General features: G+C 50.5%; 1 long non-coding RNA gene across 2 annotated transcripts in view; it reads right to left on the bottom strand.

Annotated features, from left to right (window-relative positions):
- Positions 1-323: 323 nt before the first annotated feature.
- The window catches only part of LOC125129958 (uncharacterized), a 102,156-nt gene continuing 85,738 nt past the window's right edge, over positions 324-16,741 (bottom strand). Inside the window, exons 2-5 of one of the 2 annotated variants that reach the window (XR_007135612.1) lie at positions 9,642-9,793; positions 2,452-2,538; positions 2,137-2,330; positions 324-1,770 (exon numbers count right to left, since the gene is read on the bottom strand). This is a non-coding gene — a long non-coding RNA (uncharacterized LOC125129958). Of the gene's footprint in view, positions 2,331-2,451; positions 2,539-9,641; positions 9,794-16,741 lie in introns of both variants that reach the window. The other variant, XR_007135611.1, reaches the window with a different exon arrangement.

Genomic DNA, 16,741 nt, shown 5'->3' with positions numbered 1-16,741 from the left:
TTCCTCTTCCTTCCTTCAGTCCATCAGCAAGGCCTTCAGAGCACACCCGAGCAAATCTCCCACTTGCACCATTTCTGTCCTGGTCCAGCCTCCCAGCATCTTGTTCCCCACACCCGGGACACCCCTCATGCCAGTAGCCCTGCTGCACTCGGCAGTCAGGATAAATCTCAGCACCCTGCTGGGAAATCAAACCCAATGTTCCTACAACGTGGGGGCAAGACTCAACCTGGACTGCCCTACCCCTGCCCACCTCCCTAACCTTGACCCCGACACGGGTCCCCTCCCTCCAGCCTCACCAACCAGTCTAAAAAAAAAAAGCCTTTCTCACCTGCTCCCACCACCAAGCTGGCTCAGGGCACCGTCACCTCAGAATCCCCCCAATTGCTCCTAATTGGTCTCCTGCTTCCTCCTCTGTATCCTTTGTCTGATCTCAAGTTGTTGGTCAGGGTGATTTTTTTGAAATTTTGCCACTCCTCTACTCAAAACCCTTGGATGGCTTCTCATCTGATGCAGAGTAAGTTCCAAGTACATCACAGCCTCCAAAGCCTGAAGTGGCCCTGCTTTGGGATCCATCTGACCACGTCACTATCCCTCTGACCCCATTGTAGCCACACCAGCCTCCCTGCCACTTCTTCAGCACTGGTCACACTCCTGCCTCAGGGCCTTTGCACTTGCTGTTCCTTCTGTGTGGAGTGTCCTTTCCCCAGGGAACACAGCACATTCCTCACTCTTCAGGCTTCGCACAAATGGCATCTTCTCAGAAAGTCCTTCCCAGATCTCTGCTCTCTAAAATTCACCTCCGCCACTCTCTTCCCCTTCCCTGATTTATTTTCTACTTCTTTATCACCACTAATATATTAGACATAATTACATATACATGTAATATTACATATGCACGTATGTAGTGCTGTATGTACATATGTAATATTATATGTGTGACATAATATTACACATAGGCATCTGTAATTTGTTTATTATGTATTTCCCCCCACTAGAGTGTAAGCTTCCTGGGGGTAGGAATTTTGTCTGTTTTGTCAGGGTGGTATTTAGAAGAGAGCCCTTGGCATATAGAGAAATTTATGAGATGGGGCTTTACTGGAGTATTGTGCAGGTCGTCCTAATACAGCTCTGGAGGTTCCATTGTGGTCCATGTAAATGGCACTCCTTGGAGTTGTACAGTGTGCAACCTGCACAACGGTACGAGGCCTCCCTATTTATGAGGTTGGTTAGGTGTAGAGTCATAGGATTTAGCCAGCAGCCAAAGCAGAGGAAGGCTTGCTACATTTATAAATGTTCCAGTGCCAGGAAAGGACACACAATACCCCACTCACTGCAGAAGTAGACTAAAGGAGCAGCAGTGGACAGGACCAAGATGCTCCAGAAGAAAGAGCCTGAAATTGGATCTAACATAGAGAATGGCCACAAGGTTATTGGTCTGAAAACATTTTAAGCAGGTGAAACAAAATATGTCCTCCCCCACCTACTCATACCCGCTGTGAAATATCTCAGGAGGGCTCCCAAGGGCCAGCCCACCTGAACAGTGTGCTTTTGCCCTTTAATGCACAAATTGTGCCTTCCACACCATCGTAGATAACTGAATTATACTATTCTTTGGGATTGGGATTAGCCATAAACCAGTTAAACAGGGGCAGTTACCACAAACTAACAACCGCAGCAAGTTTCTTCACTAAGAAATTAGATTCTATCAACTTTACAGAGATGAGAAATACTTCCCTCGGTACGCCTGGCAGTCCTTCCATCCTGGGGCTCCTGCACATGAAAGGAGAATCCCAATTGCCACATCTGTGTGTATGAAACACATTTCTTGAATTTTTTTGGTAAGTCAAGGATTTTTATGAGTTAATTTTCACCCCCCCCCCATATACATTTTTTTCCTTTCATTCATTGGAAGATACGAAGAAACTGTATGATATTTAAGCTGAAAATATGTAAGTGATGACAAGCAAACACCTCAGCTTTCATGATGGTGGCTGACGGCAGTTCCCAGGCATGCTGGGGGAAAAACTCTCCCGGGGAGCCTCCCCTGTGCTGACATCATGGGGATAAAAGCCAAGAAGACATGACCCTTAACCTCCAGGAGCCCCCACTCGGGTGGAGGAGGCAGAGCTTTCTCACCTGCCAGGTCACCCAGCCCTGCATGGCCGTGTGTGCTGTGTCCTCTGAAGGGAGCTCACCCTGTGGACCAGAGGGGCCCAGGGTCCCCGAGGGTGCTGGGCCCAGAGCTGGCCTTGAAGACGAGCAGGATGTGGAAAGTTGAGGTTTCATACAGCAGGGCTGCTCGCCCACCTCCTATCTTTACCTTATGACCTCTGTTAATGAGAGAGGAATTAAGTTTTACACATTTGGGCCACGGTGTTTTGGGGTCTCTTTGTTACAGCAGCTTAGCCCACAGTCTAGCCGATACATTTGTGGAGCAGTTCGTGAGCTTACCTCCTCCGAGCACATCCAGCCCCAAACGACTCCGTCAGCAAGAGGAAGGATGGGAGCCAACTCTCTTGTGATGGGGCAGGCATTATTCTGAAAAAGAGAAATACATCGACTCTAACCTCCCTCTGCCTTGGCCAGGCGGGAGCTTTCACTTTCTTTTAGCCATAAAGCAGCAGCAGTGCAAAGGTTTTCTAAGGTCACCCACAGCCAGGAAGCAGCAAAGCCTGAGAACTCAGCTCTGACGCTTTCTAGGACTCAGGAGTGATCAGGTGTAGGCAGGAAGAGCCTCAGAGGACCGTCTCAGGTGTGCCCAGACTCTTCCCTGGAGACAGAGGATAGGGACTCCCCGATGTTCTGGTGAATCTGAACAGGGCCAGGTGACATGGGGAGTTTAGCAGTCTTTTAGAAACAACGGCATTCGCAGCAACGTGGATAGACCCAGAAGTTGTCATGCTAAGAGAATTCAGTCAGTGAGACACCAACATCGTGTGCTCTCACTTACATGCGGAATCTAAAAGAAGGACACAATGCTTTGCAGAACAGATACTGACTCACAGACTGAAAAACTTTCCGAATGAGACAGGTTGGGGGAAGGGGGGATAGGCTGGGGGGGGGCGTTGGGATGGAAATGCTATAAAATTGGGTTGCGATGATCGTTGTACAACCATAAATGTAATAAAATTCACTGAGTGATTTTTTTTTATTACTTAATGGATTTTATTACATTTATATCTGGACTACAACCATCGCAACCCAATTTTACAGCATTTCCATCCCAAGCCCTCAGTGCATCCCCCCACCCCTCAACCTGTCTTATTTGGAAACCATAAGTTTTGCAAAGTCTGTGAGTCAGTATCTCTTCTGCAAAGAAGTTCATTCTGTCCTTCTTTTAGATTCCACATGGGAGTGATAGCATTTGATGTTGGTGCCTCACTGTCTGACTTCATTAGCATGATAAATTCTATGTCCATCCACGTTGCTAAAAATGCCATTATTTCATTCCTTTTAATGGCTGAGTAATGTTCCATTGTGTATACATACTACTTCTTCTTGATCCACGCCTCTGTCAACGGACATTTAGGTTGTTTCCATGTCTTGGCTATTGCAAATAGTGCTGCAATGAACATCAGAGTACATGTGTCTTTTCGAGTCATGATTTCCTCTGGATAGATGCCCAGGAGTGGGATTGCTGGATCAAATGGTAATTCTACTTTTAGTTTTCTGAGGAATCTCCATACTGTTTTCCACAGTGGTTGCACCAATTTACATTCCTGCCAACAGCATAATAGGGTTCCTTTTTCTCCACACCCTCTCCAGCACTTATTGTTTGTTGACTTTTTGATGATGGCCATTCTGGCTGGTATAAGATGGTACCTCATAGTGGTTTTGATTTGCATTTCTCTAATAATGAGTGATGTTGACTATCTTTTCATGTGTTTTTTGGCCATCCGTATGTCTTCTTTGGAGAATTGTCTGTTTAGATCTTCTGCCCATTTTTTGATGGGTTGTTTGTTTTTTTGGTATTAAGCGGTAGGAGGTGTTTATAAATTTTAGAGATTAATCCCTTGTCAGTCGATTCATTTGCAAAGATTCTCTCCCATTCTGTGGGTTGTCTTTTTGTTTTGTTTAGGGTTTCCTTTGCTGTGCAGAAACTTTTAAGTTTAATTAAGTCCGATTTGTTGATTTTTGTTTTACTGTCATTACTCTAAGAGGTGGATCCGAGCAGATGTTGCTGCCATTTATGTCGGAGAGTGTTCGGCCTGTTTTCCTCTAAGAGTTTTATAGTGTCTGGTCTTATATCTAGGTCTTTAATCCATTTTGAGTTTACTTTTGTGGATGGTGTTAGGGAGTGTTCTAATTTCATTCTTTTACATGTGACTGTCCAGTTTTCCCAGCACCACTTATTGAACAGGCTGTCTTTTCTCCATTGTATAGTCTTGCCTCCACTGAATGATTGCCAAAAAAAAAGAACTAGAAAAGAACTCAGAAACGTCCTCATTTTACCAATGAGGAACCTGAGGCCAGGAGAGGACAGGGGGTTGGCTCAAAGTTCAATGTGCCTACATAGTTGGTGGCTCCACCCAGCCCAGCATGCTGAGAACCTGGTGTCCACGGCTTCATGGCAAAGGGAAAATCAGGGCATGTATTTCCTTGCAGATGTTCTTTGAGTCTCTTTGGGCTCATGACGGAAGGCACAGAAGCAGATGATGACAGAAGGCGCTCTGTGTGGAGGGGAGGATGCAGCCAAAATGTGCTTCGGTTCCTGGGGTTCGGCACTGATGCTTGACCAAGTTCTAAAGAAGGTCAGCCTTGTCCTTGTCCCCGAGTTTCCCTTTCTGGGTCCTCTGCTCTCCTCCAGATGCTGATAGCGGACAGCCTGGGAGGAGTGTAAACTGTGTCTTGAGGTACGTGTACTCATCTAGGCTGTCTCTCCATCCATCAGTGAAAAACCTTGTGTTCGTCAAAGAAACATCAGGCCTGGCCAGCAAGCAGGGGTGGGGGCTGGTGAGAGGAGGTGGGGGGGTCATTGGGAAAATCTCATATGCATTCTAGGGAGGCAATCTCTGCAAGCAGCCTTGAACCCTAAGGATTGTGTCCAAGCCAGCCTGCGTGTTGGGGCTCAGCACTGCCTTTCAGAAAAGACATTTTGGTGATGAAATCAGAATTCTTGTATCTGTTTAGGGAGCTCCCTGCAGTCCCAAAGAGCAGGCTGACCTGAGCAGGCTGAGTCAGGAACAGGCTTGTTTGTTAGATAAACCATGGAGTTATTATTGGTTTCTTAAGATTTGTAAACTGATCCTGTGTGGGAGTACTTCCCTTTCCTTATATGGATCATTAGGAAAGACTGGACGCAGTTCAGGAATTCAATTTCTAACCAAATTTCCACCCACACAATCGACTGATAAATAAAAGATGTTTTTCATCTTGAAGACTGACTTGCCATTGGAACGCAGATGAGGGTCTGCGGGGTCCTTTAAGGGTCACCGTCGGGTGGCTGTAGTCCAACACGGTCCAGTTAAAAAGCACCACATACACAGAGAGCTGTAAAACATAGGTAATTCGCATTTGCCGTTCACACTATTCCTGAGATGAAGATTCTAGATCACATTATTATTATCATTTTTGCTTTTTAGGGCTGCACCTGCAGCACAGGGAGGTCCCAAGGCTAGGGGCTGAATCAGAGCTGTAGCCACTGGCTTACACCACAGCCACAGCCACTCCGGATCCGAGCCACATCTGTGACCTACACCACAGCTCACGGCAATGCTGGATCCTTAACCCACTGTGCGAGGTCAGGGATACTAGTCGGTTTTGTGTCCGCTGAGCCACAATGGGAACTCTGGGTCACACTATTATTCCCACTTGCTGGATGTGGAAACTGAGGCCCAGAGTGATGAAGAACGGGCCCAAATTCACACAGGAAGAAACAAGCCATTGCCTCTTCCCCGTCACACAGCTGTCTTGGGAGATGAGTCTGAAATGCTATGGATGAAAAGAGAGCACGGAGAAACTGCCAAAGACCTGCCGACAGTGCATATTCATTTGTTCTTTCATTAAAAAATGTTTACGGAGGGCCGGCTGTGTGTCCAGCCAGCTGTGCTCCCGGTGCTGGGGATTCAGCAGCAAGGAGAGCCAACAAGAACTCACGGCTCAGAACGTCTAGACGTCTAGATGTGCTCCTTGGCCCCTGCTCCTTTCTGGGCTCTAACGCCTGGCACTTACTTAGTGCCTAACAGGTGACAGAGCTCCTTCCTGTACCCTGGCTCTGAGGGACCTCCCAGCGGCCTCGGACAGGCCAGGTGTGCTGCCTGCAAGCACAGCAGAGTGGGACCCCCCACCCCCCACCCCCCAGTCCAGCTCCTCTGGTGGCAGTACTAGCAGCGCCCCTGAGGCTCATTTGCACTTTCTTCTTAAACAACCAAGAGTCCCAGCTGCAGGATGGGGCACTGGGGGCCCTCGGAGCTGCCCCGCCCCCTCCCCTGCTCCCAGCAGTTCGTCAGTTCACAGCTTGCAAGGCCAAGGCACCTGCCGTGACGGGATGTGGGGAAGGACCAGGGAGGATGGACCGGGATGCGGGGGGACAGGAGATGGTGATGCGGGGGGGGGGGGGGGGGCTTGGCCCTATCGCGAGGGGCGTGGCACGTCCACAATGCATATCATTTGCCCTAAGAGCAGCACCGGGCCTCCTGTTAGTGGGGGGCTTTCAGGGAGGAGGGGACCCTCTGGACCAGGTGGCTCAGCCTGAAGGAGGAAGGAAGTGGGGAGTGCCACGCTTTTTTTTGAGGAGGCTCTATAATATTTCCATCGGACTGCACCAACTTACATCCCACTAAAAGTGCATATGAGTTCCCTTTCTTCAGCATCCTTTCCAACAGCTTTTTATGGCTTGCTTTTTTGTTTGTTTGTTTGTCTTTTGTCTTTTTAGGGCCGCACCCGCTGCACATGGAGGTTCCCAGGCTAGGGGTCTAATCGGAGCTGCAGCCGCCAGCCTACGCCATAGCCACAGCCACAGCCACAGCCACAGCCACGCCAGATCCAAGCTGCGTCTGCGACCTACACCACAGCTCACGGCAACATCGGATCCTTGACCCACTGAGTGAGGCCAGGGATCGAACCCGCAACTTCATGGTTCCTAGTCGGATTCGTTTCCTCTGCGCCACGACAGGAACTCCTACCACTTGTTTTTTTGGTGATGGCCATTCGACAGGTGTGAGGGGATATTTGATTAGAGTTTGGATTTCCCTGATGATTAGTGATATTGAGCATCTTTCCTGTGTCTGCTGGCCGTCTGTAGTCTTCTTTGGAAAAATGTCTATTCAGGTCCACTGCCCATTTTTAAAATCGGGTTGCTTAGTTTTTTGATTTTGAGCTGCTTGAGTTCTTTGTATATTTAGAATATCAACCCCGTTTCAGATGTGTCATTTGCAAATATCTTCTCCCATTCAGTGGGCTGCCTTTTTGTTTTGTTAATAGTTTCCTTCACTGTGCAAACGTTTGTGAGTTTGATGCAGTCCCGTTTGTTCATATTTGCTTTTTATTTCCCTTGTCTGGGGAGAGATATCCAAAAAAATATTGCTGAGACTGACGTCAAAGAGCTTACTGCCTATGTTCTCTTCTAGGCGTTTTATGGTTTTGGGTCTTGCATTTAAGTCTTTAATCTATTTTGAGTTATTTTTACATATGGTGGTACACAAACTTTTAAAGGCAACAGTGCCCAGGAAAATTGCACCAAATTTACTTTCCATAAGCAGTGGCTCAAGTGAAAGATTTGGGGAGTTCCCCTTGTGGCTCAGCAGTAATGAACCTGACTAGTATCCAAGAGGACGTAGGTTCAATCCCTGGTCCTGCTCCGTGGGTTAAGGATCCAGGGTTGCCGTGAGCTGCGATGTAGGTCGCAGACAGCTCGGATCTGTTGTTGCTGTGGCTGTGGCGTAGGCCAGCAGCTGTAGCTCTGATTCAACTCCTCGCCTGGAAACTTCCATATGCTGCAAGTGCAGCCCTAAAAAAGAGAGAGAGAGAGAGAAAAAAAAAGGTAAAGATTTGGGGGCCTTTGTAACTGCCCCATGCCTGGTATTCTTATTTGCTTCTGTGATGACTAACAGTGAAACTTTTCAAAGAGAGACCAGGAGGTCCGTGAAGGATGTCGGGAAGCGCAGAGAGGACATTAACAAGTTGTCCGTGCTCCCGGCTGTGGGAAGGAAATGGAATAGATGGGAAAAGCCGAGGGGCGGGAGGAGGGCTGTGGTGGGGGGCACGGAGGTACCGGCCAGGGTGCTGTCACCCCCGAGCTACACAGAAGGCTCTCGGGCAGGCGGCAGTTCTGCTTCCTTTGCACTGATGTCCCAGCACAGGTCTGGGCACGCAGTGGGGCTCACGCGCACAGGATGGGAGCGCCTCTGGAAAGTGGATTTTAACGATGGACACCTGCAAGAGGAAGGGAGGGGGCTGTGCGGGGCCTGGTCAGCTGGCAGGGACAGCCAGGAGATGCGTCAGGTGGCGGAGGCCCGGGTGCCTTCAGGTGACCAACTCTGAACCCAAGGCTCATTCTCAGCACAGCCTGGAGAGGGGAGCAGGCTTTATGGAGCACGGAGCCGAATGTGCTTTGCACTGAGCCAGTGCCCGGCTCTCAGCGAGCACCTGTTTAACCCCCAGCACTAGTGTAGGGCCTCAGACAACTGCAAGCCACCCCCCTGCCTCTGAGGAACTTGCGGTCTTGGCAGGGAGGTGAGACCAGCGTGACCAGCAAAGCACCACAGTCCACATAAAAGACCGAGGGGACCGAGTGTCGGGCTGGCCACTGGCGTTCGAGGGGGTGCGGTGGGAGTCCCCAGGACAGGGAGGGGTCCCCAGGACAGGGGAGGTGGGCTTTGATCCCAGGGTGGCCGCCTCACGTCCCTGCTGCTGTGACGTGTGAAGAGCTGATCCTCCTGAGAGGAGGAGAGCCTCACTTAGCAGCTTCTGGGTCCCCTGCTCCTGCCAGCAGCCACCTGCTCCTGCACCAATGCTCCAGGGCTGCTGTGAGGGAGAGGGAGGAGGGACCAGTGACTGTGGGAGGGTAACAGCACGTTCCAGCTCCTTCTGCAGGCCAACTGTTGTGCCTGGGTCCCCGGCTGCAAAACAAGTTTGTTTTTTTGTTTTTGTCTTTTAGAGCTGTTCCTGTGGCCTATGGAGGTTCCCAGGCTAGGGGATGAATCTGAGCTGCAGCTGCCTGCCTACACCACAGCCACAGCAACATGAGATCCTTAACCCACTGAGCAAGGCCAGGGATCGAACCCATGTCCTCATGGATACTTGTCGGGTTCATTACTGCTGAGCCATGGTGGGAACGCCCCCCCACCCCCAATAGGCTCTTTAGGCTGACTTGCCTTTAGGGGAAGGAAAGGCTGGCTTCTTGAGTCCCTAGGATCAGGCCAAAATCTCATGCCACTGCGGGGGGAGAGAAAAGGGTCCAGGGGTCTGTTGCCAGGCCACGCTTACATATTCCGAGGCTGTCATAGTTACCCTGTTTAATCACCACCCCACCCCTCCGAGGATAGAAGCTGATTTTCCAGCCACTTGAAGAGGAAGAAAGAAATGCCAGTGACCTTTCTGCTTGATGATGGGAGCCCGCTCCTTATAAGGAGCGAACAAACAAAAAGCCCAGCTCATGGCTCAGGAATGTGGGCCTCGCTGTGTATTCTTGCTCAGATTACCTGGACACGGGGCTGCACACCTGAGCCCAGCAGTTCCAGGACGTGGAACAGGATGCGGTCGTTCCTGGCAAGCAGAGAGCGCATTCACAGCTGGCAGTGACCTCACCATAACGCTTCTCAATCAGCGCCCCCGACTTCATGGGGCCAATGAGCTGTTAAAAGAAAAACGATTTGTTTCACTATTTGAGAAACAAACTTCCCAACGGCTCTATAAACACCTGCCTCACTATGGGTTACTATTTAACCCCTAGGAAAAGAAGGGTCAAAATCCGCAGGGATCAAAGCCCACATCCCTCCGGGGGCTGACAGTGATTGAACCCCCAGAATGGTAGCTATTCTTTGCTTATAGTGTCTCCTCTGTCATTATGACGTTAGTTCCTACAGGAACCGGGAATCAGGCTCGCTCTGCCAGAAGAAGGATGCCGACGCTGGAGGAGAGGTTAAGTCACTTGTCTGAGTTCACACCGCGAGCAGGTAGAAACGTGGAGATTTGAACCGAGTCTTTCTAACGCCGGAGCCCACAGATTTCAAGGGGAACCACAAACACCCGGTGCCCACGGAAGACCTGGGCCCTCTGGGTTTGGCAGTGCCAAGGAGTTCGGTCACTCCAGCTTGTCCTGAGGATTTCCCGGAACTTCAAGTAATTCAGGAACGTTGTTTTTCCTTCCAATCCCGTCTTGCCTGGGAAAACAAGGAACCGGAAGCCCACCCCTAGGCGCTGTCTGTCTGCTCCACACTGGAGCGGCCAGGCCAGCAGGGCAGGGCAGGCCTTTCTGCCAGATGCTCCAAGGCTGGGCCTCCCTCCCCCAAGCCTCTGGCTGCCCTCCCCACCCACCCAGACCGCGTCCCTCTGGCTCCCAGAGCTAATCGGCTCGGCCAAACCCACCTCCATGTGCAGCCCAGACATTCTGACGCATCATTCATTCAAAAAGATCTTTTAGAGCCATTATATAAACAAGCACAGTCCTAGGGTCTTGGGGGCTAAAACAGAGACGACCCTGCCCTCTGGGAGCTGGCGGGCAGGAATGCGCAGTAAATAACCAGCTAGTTAACCAATGAATCGCTTAACTACAGTCGTATACATTCGGCACATTGCAGAGTTGCTAAGACAGTGCAACTGTCCTGGGATGGGGTCCTGACTGAAAAGGAGGGATGAGAAAAAGCCTCCCCCAGGAAGAAGACAGGATGGCTGGAGCACAGAAAGGGCCGGGCGGCAAGCGAGGTCCCATCCCGAGGGCCCGTCACAGATCAGGACTATCTTTGGCACAATGAGACCCCTTTGTAGGGTGAGGCGGTGAATTACTGGTGAGTGTAAGTCAGGGGAGAAGCGATGACATAGATGCCACCAAATTCCATGAATCACGTGGAATTGGGGTCTCGGTCCCTCTAAAGCGGTAACTTGTCCCAACTTAAAGGCTGTCCCTTAAAGTGCTTGTGGCAAATGTCCTTGACCGTGATGCCCTAAGCCGGGCAATCCTCTCGAGAGGAAGTGTCCCCCCACCTCCCCCCAGCAGTCTGGGTCCCGAAGGTCTTCCCGCAGGGCCGGACGTGGAGGTGGGCCCTTTACTGCCCACCCGAGAGGTGGGTGTGGGGGCAGGAGTGGGGGCCAGACAAGTGGTGCCTGAATCTCAAGGAGACCCTGATGGCGAGAGTGTCTCTGGGTTCTGGGGAAGACTGACGGACCCCTGAACAGCATTGTCAGCGTCCACCCTGCTGTCCCCACCGGAGATGGAGGCTTTGGGCCCTCGAGCCTTTCTCCATGTGCACCATCAGGCCGTGTCCCAGAGGATTCCCGGAGGTCTCGTCTCACCCTGACAGTCTGGGACCTGATCCTTGGAAGATATGATACATGCCACCTCCAGCTGCCTCCCCAGGACAGTGTTTCACGGGGGGACAACGCTGAGAGCTAGCTGGGGCCGGAGAGGAGAGGGGGCGCGAGGTGGGATGACAACCAGGACTTTGGGGTCAGGGACGGATGGGAAGGCAAGACAGGAAGCAGCCCGTGGCCACAGCCTGACTCCACCCGGAGACAGTTCTGCCTCTGCCAGCGTGTCCCGAAGGGAGGACAATTTCGACACACGCGCTGAGCACGCCTGTATGTCCCACACTCCCTAGTTAGGGAAAGTTAAGTGTTCTTAAAATTATGTTCGGAATATAATTTATTTCAGTAAGGGAGACTATATCTCCAACATCTTAAGAAAAGGTGATTTAAAAAAAAAATTCCTCTTACCGTAACTAAAGGTACTGTCAGTGATCAAAACACACCCAGCTGTTAGCGACCCAGCTGTGCTGCCTGTTGTGGCAAAGCCCTCTTCCCAGCATCGCGTACACGGCCACCTGCCCGCAGACTTCCCACCCAGCTCTTCCCCTCCGAGGAGGGGTGACTTCCCGGAGGGGCTCTTTGCACAAGTGCCTTGTTGGCCCCGTGGTAGCGCTGCTATCACGCGTTGAAAAGAATGTGAGACTCCAAGAGATAAGGTCTGACATGAAAAGAAAGTAGGAATTTCTAAACCAAATAATCGAAAGTTGCCAATTCTGTTCCCAGCCCTCCTGACTGATAACTTATTATCCAAAGGCCGAGTGTACTTGTGTGGTATTGCTCTGGGCAGTGGCCACATCCAAGAAAAACCCAGCCCCAGACATCTGCGGCTCTGCGGCTTAACAACCCAAAGCTGCATAGAACCTCTGCCTCATGAGGAGGCCCTGTTCCCAGAGGAGTCGGAGGCAACAATTCCTTGCTCTTGAGCTTGGGAGAGTGACTGGCGCCCTGGCTGGGACATTAAGAAATTGTTCTAGAACCAGACAGCTCTGCTCCTTAATAGCTGTGTGCTTTGGCGAAGTCTCCTACCCCTCTGGAACCGCTATATCTTATCTCTAAAATGACAGCAACAACTCAACAACCTTTGACTGAGGACAGGCTGTATGCTGGGCTGGACGGTATGTGTTAGGATGTAGTTATTACGCCAGTGAGCGCAAAGCAGTGGACACACAACACGAAGGACCGAAGGGTGAGATAACTCCAGGTCCGAGAGCATCACCGTTTCCCCCCGGAGCACGGAAGAAAAGATTTTGTCGCCGTGAATAAAAAAAAAAAAAAAAGTGTCAGGATATAAATGAAATAGATACCTCTGTGTATAATAGGTAATGTGTGGTTTTAATTACACACACATATGTAAAAACGCATATGGGTGTTCCCATCGTGGCTCAGTGGGTTAAGAACCCAACACAGTGTTCGTGAAGATGCGGGTTCCATGCCTGGCCTCGCCCTGTGGGTTAAGGATCCAGCATTGCTGCAAACTGGGATGTAGGTCACAGATGTGGCTCATATCTGGCTGTTGTGGCTGTGGTGCAGGCCGGCAGCTGCAGCTCCAATTCACCTCCGAGCCCGGAAACTTCCATATGCCGAAGTTGTGGCTATAAAAGTTAACAGCAACAACAATCTCAAAAAAAAAAGAACACATATGATATGGATAATTTGTAAATAGTGATTGAGGTTAATAGTTGAAATCATATATTAAAAAAACAAAACATTGCTTTTACTGACCCACAATGCAGTACCTGTCATCAAAGCCTTCCAACACACTGCTGACATCTGTGTTTTGGTCTTCACTCATCTCAGAGCGGGGTAGAGAGAGAAGGGACACAGGAGCCACAATCCTGAGAGGCCCACAAACCCTCTGAACAGGGAAGTCTACTTGGAATCCAGAAAAGACCTCTCTGCTCGGGAGTCCCCCCTCCCCAACCCCCGCCACCTCCTCCTGCCTTCAGAAGAGGCTGTTTCACGGGCATTCACACAGGTTGATGGGAGCAGCGTTTTTAGTGGGAACCAAGGGGAGGGGCTGCATTTCACAAGGGGCGCCGGGGTGTGAAATCAGGACAGCAGCTGCAGAGCAGGGAGCGGAGTCAGAAATAACTAATTCAGGGGAAGCCGGAACTCTGAGCCAAGGCTGACCATGAACAAGCCTCCTGAGAGTGTGCAGGTATCTTCAGGGGTGATGTATACTTTCCACAGCTCTCAAATGGGTATTTGAGCCAAGCTTGAGGCGTCTTACAGGATACAGGGGGATTCTTGGGGTGTCCTGCTCATTGCACAAACCTGGAAGAACTCAATCAGTTTTATCCAGCATCTTCGAGGCCACCTGGCTGGAATCTCAGTGGTGCCTGCCCCTTGTACCCTATAAGTCTGGAGATAAGGTCACCTTCCCCGTGAACCGGGCCCTCCCAGAGCAGCAGGTGCAATTCTTCAGTGACCTCCCTCTCCTTTGCCGGGGGTCTCCGGTCTTTGTCAGGCTTCACACGTATCCTGTCCCTCTGAGTGAAGGCAGCCAGAGGTGGGCCTCACTGCCCTCTGCAGGGGGTGTCCAGATGCCTACCCTCAACCTTCAAGATACACAGAAAGAGTCCCAGAGAAGGTGAAGTGCAGGTCCCAGGATCAGAGGGAGCCTTTTCCTCCCAAACTCAGCATCCTCCCCCAACCCAGTCCTGACTCCCACTTTCCAGGGACCAGCTGGTCCAAAGAAGCCTGTGGGGCTTCTTTAGGGTGTTCACGTCTCTCCTCCCCCCGAGACAGCATCAGCTTCTCAGTGTCACCCAGATATGTGATTCTCAACCAGCATCTGTGCTGCCTTCAGACGTTCAGGTGGGATTACAGAAGTCACCACAATCATGGCCAGAGGACCCTTTGGCCTTAGGCATGGCCTCTGTCCCTCCTGCAACGTCTTCCCCTTCTCCCTGCTTCCTTGGGGAAGCTGCCAGAGAGGAGCCAGGACCACTTGGGCCCCTCAGATGGGCCTCATCTCCCGAAGCCTCTGCAGGCTCTCTGGCTCTCAGTTTGCCCTTTTTGGGATCCTACAAGATTTCTGCCACCTGGGTCATCTGATCTACCCCCTCTATTCCTCTGGGGACATTCCTCATGCCCCGAGAACTAGTGACCTGAGCTGGTGCTGGGGCTCTGGGAACGTGAAGACAAACACGGTGAGAAAACCCTAGGTTTCAATGCCCCACCCCCCACCACGGACGTATTCTCTCCATGCCCAGTGGCTGGGGCATTTGTCAAGTGTCCCCAGAGTCTGGTCTTGGCCTCTGACACACTTTCACCCCTTCTGGGGAACTCCCCTTTCTCACTACCTCTTTAGACTCTGCAGAATTCACTGTGGTTGCACTCAGATTCCTACTCTGAATATCACTAGCTACTCTGCATTGGGCACATTAAATGTATGAGGCTCTGGGTGAAGCACATCCCATGCACGGTCTCATCTAATTCTTACAGCAGTCCTGTAGGGTAGGAACAGCCGTTATTCCCCCACTTCACAGAGGTGGAAACAGGCACTGAGTGAGAGGTTAGGCAACTTTCCTACATGACTAGAAAGGGGCAGAATCATGATTAAAACAGAGCTAATGCCACAGCTTGTGCTCTTTGTGGCTATGCTCTACTGCATCTTTCCGCACCATAGGATGTCTGCCACCTATTTCCTTTACCAAAGGAAGAATCACCTACTTCCTGGCCACCCAGTGAGTAGATGTGTATATGTAGCTGACTGTCCTTAGTCTGACACGTGTAATGGGTAGCAAGTCATGTTGGATGGATGGATGGTTGGATGATAGGATGGGCACACAGGTGAATGAATGGATAACAGATGGGTGGGCAAGCGCACGATGGGTGGATGATGGGTAGATAGGTGGGTGGATGATGGGTAGATAGGTGGGTGGATGATGGGTAGATAGGTGGATGGATGGGTGGGTGGATGGTCGGAGGGGCAGGCAGGTGGATAGGTGGATAACAGATGAGTGGGTAAGTGCATGATGGGTGGATGAAGGATAGATGAATGGATGGATGGATGGATGGATGGATGGATGAGTGGATGGATGAGTGGATGGTTGGATGGGCAGGTGGGTGGGTGGATGGATGGATAACAGGTGGGCAAGCGCACGATGGGTGGATGAGGGGTAGATAGGTGGGTGGATGATGGGTACATAGATGGATGGATGATGGGTGGACTGCCATGGGATTTAGCATCTTTCTTGCAGAATATTTTGGAACACAAGGAACCTCCCTAACCCAGAGCTATACACTCTGGCTGTTTTGCTGCCTCTTTTCTCTGAATCTTGCTGTCTGCTGTTCTGTTTGCAAGAGGAGGGTTTTCTGTAGCAATCTAATCCCACTGAACAAACAGAGCCGCTGTCCTCTGCTAATAGTTATTTGTGCTGCATTTATTTTCTTAGATGCTTCCTGATAACTTTGGAATTCAAAACAGATTTGTTCAGGGAAGCTCGGTTTCTTATAAGTCTGTCTGTTCCCTGATCCTGGTGGGGTCCTGTGGCCCAAACCTGACTCAGGCTGTGGGATTTGTTGTTTATGTCTAGCAGCTTGAGGCACCCCTGTTGTGCGGAAATGAGGAAATCCACATCTCCCAACCCACTGCAGCAAAACAGAGGCTAAGACTGGACATCGCCTGCCCTTTTAACTCAGAACAAGCTCTTGGAACGGTGAGCTTGCGGGAGGGGACACACTTACCCATCTGCCTTCACCTCCTCTTCCCCATCATCACTCATTCAACTCCTAGGTCTCTCTCCTTGTTCCCTTGGTTCCAGATGCCAAACTCACTCTTGCTAAAGTATTAGTGACTTACTACTTTCCTTTCCCACTAGAAAGACGTTTCTCTGTAAAAGCAATGTTAAACCCAAAGGCAGGCTTGCTCAAATTGCACCAAGCAAGTGATGCCTCCCGGGACCCATCAATCATGCAGGTTTGTTCATTTGTGACGTTAGTTTGACGTATTTGTTTATGCACATTTAATGTAACTTACCGGAAGTGGCTGGTCCTGCCCCTTACACGGGGTCTGTCTGCCCCTTCAGAGTGGGCAGAGGTCCTAGCCTTGAGGCCTGGGTTGCAGGGTGCCTCTGCAGGACCTCACCTTTACCTGCAGGTACGTGCAGTGCAGGCAGGAAGACCTACCTCCAAGAGAAGTTTTCAAGATGTTGACTAATGTGCATATTTTGGCATCAGCATTAAAAAAAAAAAAAAGCAAAGAAAAACTATGTTTGCTTTTCTCACTCTAAGCTTTTCAACAAACTTTGTGCCCAGCCCTTATCTTTTTGTC

This window comes from Phacochoerus africanus, chromosome 6 (genome assembly GCF_016906955.1).
Source record: "Phacochoerus africanus isolate WHEZ1 chromosome 6, ROS_Pafr_v1, whole genome shotgun sequence".
In the NCBI taxonomy this organism is placed as follows: Eukaryota; Metazoa; Chordata; class Mammalia; order Artiodactyla; family Suidae; genus Phacochoerus; species Phacochoerus africanus.
Note: the sequence above shows the minus strand (reverse complement) of the source record. Positions and strands in the feature narration are given on the sequence as shown.